The sequence below is a fragment of the Rattus norvegicus genome, chromosome 1 (assembly GCF_021556685.1).
Source record: "Rattus norvegicus strain SHRSP/BbbUtx chromosome 1, alternate assembly SHRSP_T2T, whole genome shotgun sequence".
Lineage (NCBI taxonomy): Eukaryota > Metazoa > Chordata > Mammalia > Rodentia > Muridae > Rattus > Rattus norvegicus.
In genome coordinates this window covers 134,741,809-134,749,226 of record NC_141534.1, presented here as the reverse complement: position 1 = coordinate 134,749,226, position 7,418 = coordinate 134,741,809, and positions in this window count along the sequence as shown.

Below are 7,418 nucleotides of genomic sequence, written 5' to 3'. Positions count from 1 at the left end.
CTTCATTCCCGAAGAAGAGAGGTGAGCTATCTGGGGGTCCCATCCTTTCACCCACCAAGAAGTAGAACCACAGTGGAAGATCTCTCTTCCTAGGGGTAAGATTTGATTCTAACTCGTGTTACCCTGTACCACTCTTCAATCATGCATGTCTGCTGGTACAAATACACATGCATACGAACCACACACACACACATACACTTGCACGTATGTGAATACATATACATCTACCCTCATGAGCAGAACTACACAGAAGTTTCCTTTGTGGTGTACTACTGATGTCAATATGGTAAATCCATAGAGATCATCGGTCTGAGCTTCCTTTTTTCTTCCAGCTCTGGGTTCTGTATCTGACCCACACCCCTTCCAGTTTGGATCTCAGTATTTCAAAGTCCTAAGAAAATCCACTATCTTACACATAAAGCAAATGGAATACCTACTGGATGCAAGTCCCTGAATCCCATGGTCTCTGAATCTAGAATATGTAGAAACACCTGAGCTGGTCACATGACAGCTTCTTAAACAAGAAGAGACAGATGAAGCCGATCTATTTATAACAACTATTCACATACTCAAAATCAGCTAGATAATATTTTTTGTAAAGTTAAAGTACGATTTCATTTGGCAGACAATATGCATTTCCAAAACGTAAGTGTCAATGAAACTGTCCATTATTTAATTTTCTTCCCCTTAGACACGAGCCACTCACTTGGTCAATTTTGTAGACCCTTAGACTTATCTATTTCTTCAATAACACCCTTTCCTATAACCAGGGTTTGTGGAGAGAGGGAAAACAGCATGGTTCCACCCTTTCTCAAACTTTCCCCTTGTCAGCGAGGACCCAACCAGACCATGTTACATGCATGTGAGCTGACCCTCCACAGCCTCTGGTCTCCACCAGGTAGTCAGAGTGATGCTTGGATGCTTATCTCATGACATCTTTACCCCAGGTACCCAGTGCACAGAGGTTCTCAAGACCACTGATAAACAAGTCAATGAGTGAGTGACGCACTTCCCAGAAGCCCCGGCACAGCCCTGCAATTCACAGGGAATATGTCCGCCTTTATCACTGATTGCAGCAGGCTCTAGTTTGCCAGCAAGAGTACAATGAGAATAAAACATCGACCTTGAGACTTCCATTTTGATTCATATGTTAATGTCGGAGAGCTAGGATTGAACATTCACATATTCCAACTACAGAAAGTCTCATTGTTGTTTAAAAAAAAAAGAAGAAGAAGAAGAAAAAGCTTTGATTTTTAAAGCTTCTGCTTAAAGTTTAGCTGGAACCCTACCCACCACCAGGTGCTTTCGCTGGTGTGGATTTAAAGGCTTGATTTTTCGAAAGCATAATTAACACCTCTCTAATATTTCTTCTGAGTCTGTTCAGGTCATCTGACAAAGCCAGCTACTGGAAAGAAATGATTTAACCCATAGGTGTTGAGAGCCAGCCAGTGGGAGCACCCTGCATCGCTTGGCTGGGAAACTCCTGCCAGCAATGTGAGGGTTAAGCCTACTCCTGTCATGTTTGCCCTGAACTTGCCCAGTTAAATTGCAACAGCATGGGTCTCCATAATTATCTAATTGTTAGTGTTGTGCCTTTACGTAATTTATGATGTAGCGTTAAAGTCTGACCCTGGGTTTGAAATGGAGTGCAGTACTGCTGACATCGGAGCTCAAATTAGTAGGTAAGCACCCAATTAACGGTTGTGCTTCTGAGCTTTCATTTCCATCTGACCACACTGCTACGCTAATCAGTTTTCTAAGCCTTTCACCTTCGCCATAACTAACAAGCATTTCTCTCCTTTTTATGTCTGTGGGTGCCCTGCATCCTCATAAAAAATAATCTCCAGGATGCTGTCTTTATGATTACTGCTGAAAGTGGCTTTCTGTGAGTCAGCTGGTGACCTCAGATGCCCTCCATGGGTGAAGCCAGAGGCCACCTAGATGGGTCCCCACATCCATGATGCTTTCATCCCCGCTGTGGCTTTTCTCAGCTGCTGCAGTCGCTCAGCCTGGAGGATGGATCGCTTTGAATATTCAGATCATGGAGATGGTGTATGCTCTCACTCAGGGGGCCTTGCCAAGAGGTCTACCATGTCCCTGACAGCTGAGGAAGAAAGGAGGGGATTAACTCCGAAATGGAGAGCAGTCAGGCACTGTCCCTTTTCCAAATTCATAAAGCCTTCCTTTTTCTCCATGACCTTCTTCTCCACCAGATATCTCTGCCTGTTCAAATCTGGAGCAGAAATATAAGAGCGTCTTGGGAGAGTCAAGGTACCACTAAGATCTCTGCCCTTGTAGTGAGGGAGACTTGGACGTATGTGAATGCTCACTTGAGCAGGAAAATGACTTGGTAATTACCACACACTTGTTCGGCTGTGCTTGACTGCTCCTGGGTCTTCACTCATTCTTCCTTCTAGAACCCAGCCCACATCCATTTAGTTAACTGAGGCCACCCCCACCCTCCATCCCCCCACCCCCACCCACCTCCCACTCCCGCAAAGCTGAGAGAGGTCATTAACATGCCCTGCCCCTCGTGAAAACTAAGAACCAAATATATAAATTGCACCATCCTGAATATATTCCCTGGTGGGTGCTTGAACTTCCCTCCCACTCCAGGTTCACCATCACGTGTACCTGACCAGCTACTTCTCTGTGGAGTTCATGCTCCTTCCAACTTCAGTGCGACCAGAAACTTTATTCAACACTAGTAGCATCCCAGTCTAAGTGCCAGAAGCCTATTGTTCGACTTATTTCTAATATCTTTATTACTCCAATATAAAATTCTTATTATGAAAAATGGGTAGAAAGGAAGCTTCTTGTAAAGGTGAGGCTAAAACTCACCGCCACAATAGTGCCACCTGAGGACATGTCTGGGATCCGTCACTTGACAACTACTGTCAATTTAATTAGTGTCGCCCGACTTCGCCAGTTCTCTGAAGTAGTTTTGCCCTAGCCTTTGAGCCTTGGGTCCTAGAAACCTGACTAAGGACAGTTGAGGAACTGAAGAAAGGACATGCACACAGATTCACAGACAGGAAAGACGGAATCTACTGGGGGATCATCTACCAATAAACCAGGCCCCGTGGCATGTTCATTAAGTATAAGCTCACAGGGGAGGGGTCAGCTACTCTTCATAGAAGGTGCCTGTCTCAGGCTGTAAACATCTCAGAGAGGGAAGCTGTAATTGCTCATCTGTGAACACATGTGCACTTAGATCCCCCCAGCCCCCATTTTTCCTGAGCTTCAGGGGTTAAGGCTCTGCTACTCCTATGGGACTGAGCCACTGGACTGAGCCGTACCAGGGTCAACAATATACACTCACTCAGGACGTCTACAGCTCCCACGTGCTTTCATATTCGTTAAGTACAGTGTTTATTTGTCTTTTGAAATAAGACAGAGGATGCCAGCCGTTCTGTAGGCTATTCTTGAACACAGAACTCAGTAAGTGGGGAAGCTGGGGTATGAGCTTAATTCCTGAGATAGGAGAGTGGCTCTGTGGGTAAGAGTATGTACTGCCCTTGCAGTTTCCAGCAGCTGTATGGAGTCTCACAAACATCTGTAACTCCAGTTCTAGGGGACGTGTGTGTGTGTGTGTGTGTGTGTGTGTGTGTGTGTGTGTGTATGTGTGTGTGTATAAAAATCTTTTTTAAAAAAACGAGTAGACTCCTCCTGTTGGACTACACCTCATTTAAATGCTTTCCAGCACATAGCTAGGTGTCACAATCTCCCTAAGGGTCTGACTGGAGACAGTAAAAAGAAAAGAAGTTGGAATTGCACTGAAAGAACACACCAGCAGCACAATAACTGAGAAGCGGCTTTAGAAACTCCCTTACTGTGGTGTCTCTCCATGTTCTCACCCTCTCCCTCAGCCCTTCATTATGTAAATTCGTCCGGATAAATTCTGATCAAGTCCAGCTAGTTAAGAGCAATGAGGACACATTAGCATACCTTCATCTTTGATCAGAATTTGATTAGAATCGTTTATGGCATCCAGATATTTAAATGTGTCAAGTAGGCAGATAACTCAAGTTCTTTTGGAACTATGTGCTGCTATGAGTGTACGGATAGTATAGAGGCCCAAAGATGTACCAGCATTGCAATGGGGACTATCTGGGACTCTTGCTTAAAAGACATGGTAATGATCTACAGAGAAGGGGCAGCTCTTCCTCCCCAGAACTGGAGAGAACCATGGCTTAACAGGAAGGTCTGGTAAGAGAGGAACATGGCTGACTGAGGAAACCCCAATGCCTAACTACCTCTGTGTGGTTTGTGTTCACAAAAACTTCAAATTCTTTGACAAAAAACCTTTATTCATGTTGTGTTGCCCAATATAGATTTGTGGAAGTAATAAGCAACTGAAATCTCCCATTAGTCACTGCTAAAAAACTCAAGTTTTGAAATAGAAAACTTTGGATCCGTACTTCAATTAGCTGTTAACTGAACCCAGCCAAGTAACTTAATCTTTCCGAATAAGCAGCTATAAGGTGGGAACAGCACCACTAATTATGCTGGGTACGTGTGTGGGGAAAAAAAACGTAATGCAGATGTGCGTGAAGCGCACTGCACGAAAGTCCTGCTCAGCAGCCTCCAGCTCCTCTTCTTCAGCCTGAGAGACAGAAAAGCGTTCCTCAGTTAACAATTCAAAAACAGTCCCTGAAGAAGAATCTGGCAAACAAGGGCTAGGTAAATAGCTCAGTCAGCTTGCAAAATGTTTGCCACACAAGCGCAAGGGCCTAAGTCCCATCCTTCGCACCCACAGAAAAGTCCAGGTGCAGTGACATAGGCTCGTCACGCCAGCACTTGGGGAGCCAAAGACAGGAAGGTGGTGAGGTAGTGGCCACGAAACCTAGGTGGATATACGATCCTTGAGCCAGGAAGAGAGCCTATCTCACAAAGCAAGGCGCATCTGTTCTGTTGTGTCTGGAAAACGCTGTTTCTTGGAGTCATCTGCCCCATCCATCCACTGGGCTCTTACAACCTTTCTGCCTCTTCTTCCTCATAGATCCCTGCGCCTTGAGGGGGAGAGTTTGAGGAAGACATCCCATTCAGGGCTAAATTCAGAGACTGTGGCAGCACATTCAAGGCCTGCATGGGTTCAAGCCAGAAGGAGACCCAGTGCTGAGAGGTATCAGTGCATACAGGCTCCCACCCTAACCGAGAAGCTATCGACAGTTGACACTGACTTACAAAGGAAAAATGACTTTTCTACACTAGAGCGTCATTGGGTATATAAGCCATATTTAACTGGGCCTTGTGCCCAGCAGTAGATGGCCAAGACACAAATGAACTCAATGGTATTTTGAATATGCTTGGCCCAGAGAGTGACACTACTGAGAGGTATGGCCCTGTTAGACTAAGTGTGGCCTTGGTGGAGGAGTGTGTCACTGTGGGCGTGGCCTTTAAGACCCTCATCCTAGCTCCCTGGAAGCCAGTCTCCTAGTGGCCTTCAGATGAAGGTGTAGAACTCTCAGCTCCTCCTACACCACACCTGCCTAGATGCTGCCATGCTCCCACCTTGATGTTAATGGACTGAACCTCTAATCCTATAAGCCAGCCCCAAAGAAATGTTGTCCTTATAAGAGTTGCCTTGGTCATGGTGTCTGTTCACAGGAGTAAATCCATAACTATGATAGACCCCAACAACTCAATAAGTAATCTAATTTCAAAGTAGGAGAGCTCCTTCAATAGAGGCTTAAGATTTAAACACCCAGTGGTTACAGGGCAGAAATAAAACTCAGCATTGCTAATCACTAGAGAAATGCAAAGCAAAGCCACTAGGGTGCAGGCAGGGGCCTCTAGAGGAACAGAACGGGGAGAATGAATAAAACTAACAGTTAATTTGGTGGGTGGAGATACAGCTCTGGGGTTAAGAGCATTTGTTGTTATTGTGAAGGACCCAAGTTCAGGTCCCAGCACACGCATGGCAGCTCACAACTGTCTAGTGTGTAAATCCAGTTCCAAGAGATCTGATGCCCTCTTCTGTCCATCAGATGCACAGACATACATGCAGGCCAAAATAAATAAATAAATAAATAAATAAATAAATAAATAAATAAATAAATAGATAAATAAATAAATCCACACATAAAAAATAAATAAATCTAGCAGGGGTATTCATTAGATTAGCTCTCACCATATCGTCTAAATAATCAAACAACGGCAACCTTCACGTGGGACAAACAGTATCAGGTAGCTGGCTGCTCAGTCCATGAGGCTGGGTATCCCAACAGTCTCTACCTAGTGCTGAAGGCCTGGAGGAGTTCTGGAGCGCTAATAGTCTTCGGTGAAGCGGGTTCTGATGTCACTGAGAGAACCAACAACAGCAGCCACAGCAACGACAGAGTAAGTGAGCTTACCAGTGAAACACGAAGGCACTGTGGCTAATGCTTCTCTGCCTTTATCAGGCGCCACTGGAAAGTGCTGCTGCCCTTAGGATGCACCATTCCACTTCAGTGAAGCAGGTCATCCTCACAAGGGTACCAATCAGGACACCTCTTAGTTGACTGCAGATCCACTCATGAGGGCATCCCAGATTGACCATCCCAGATGCTGCCTCGTGTCTATCCAAACGTCTGCGATCCAAAACCAAAAGACAGCAGCTCTCCGTGAGGATGGGGAGAAGGCAGCACCTGTGCCCAATGTTTGCAAGAACATCAACTGCTACAATCATGCTACAACCCCTATACATGTGTCTCGAAAAAGTTTAAAATGGCATGAATCATGCTATCTAGATACCTCACTGATGGGTAAATATCTGATGGAAGAGAAATCAGCAAGATACCTGCACCTCCATGTTCATTGTTGTCTTATTCACAATTGTCCAAAAAAAACCCATATTGTACCCCTGTGTTTACGTCAGTCATAGTCACGATAACCAAGATAAGAAATCAACTTATGTGCATCAATAAATACGTGGTTATCAAAAGTGTGCGAGGTAAACATAATCGACGGCACCCATTTTTTAAAAGGAGGAAATCTTGATAATGTTTTTCTTTTATTGTTTTCGTTGTATTTTAATTACGACATTTCCCCCTTCCCGTTTTTCTCTCCAAACCCTCCTGTATATGCCTCCTCCATCTCTGTCAAATTCATGGCCTTTTAAATGTACTATTACATTCACATGTGCATATGTAAACACAAATATATTTCTAAATACAACCTGCTCAGACTGTATAATGTTACTTGTACATCTGTTTTCAGGGCTGACCCTTCGGTATTGGATAACCAACTGGTGCGCTCACCCCTGGCAAGACTACTTCTCCCACTCTCAGCATCCCTCAGTTGCCTGTAGTCCTTTGTGTAGAGTTAAGGCCTCCTGGGGATTTCCCCATCCACTTGGGAATGACTGCTATTCCCATTCCAGCTCATGTGCAGGCTTACTATTTTTGACAGCATGACAAAGACTAGAGGAATTTATC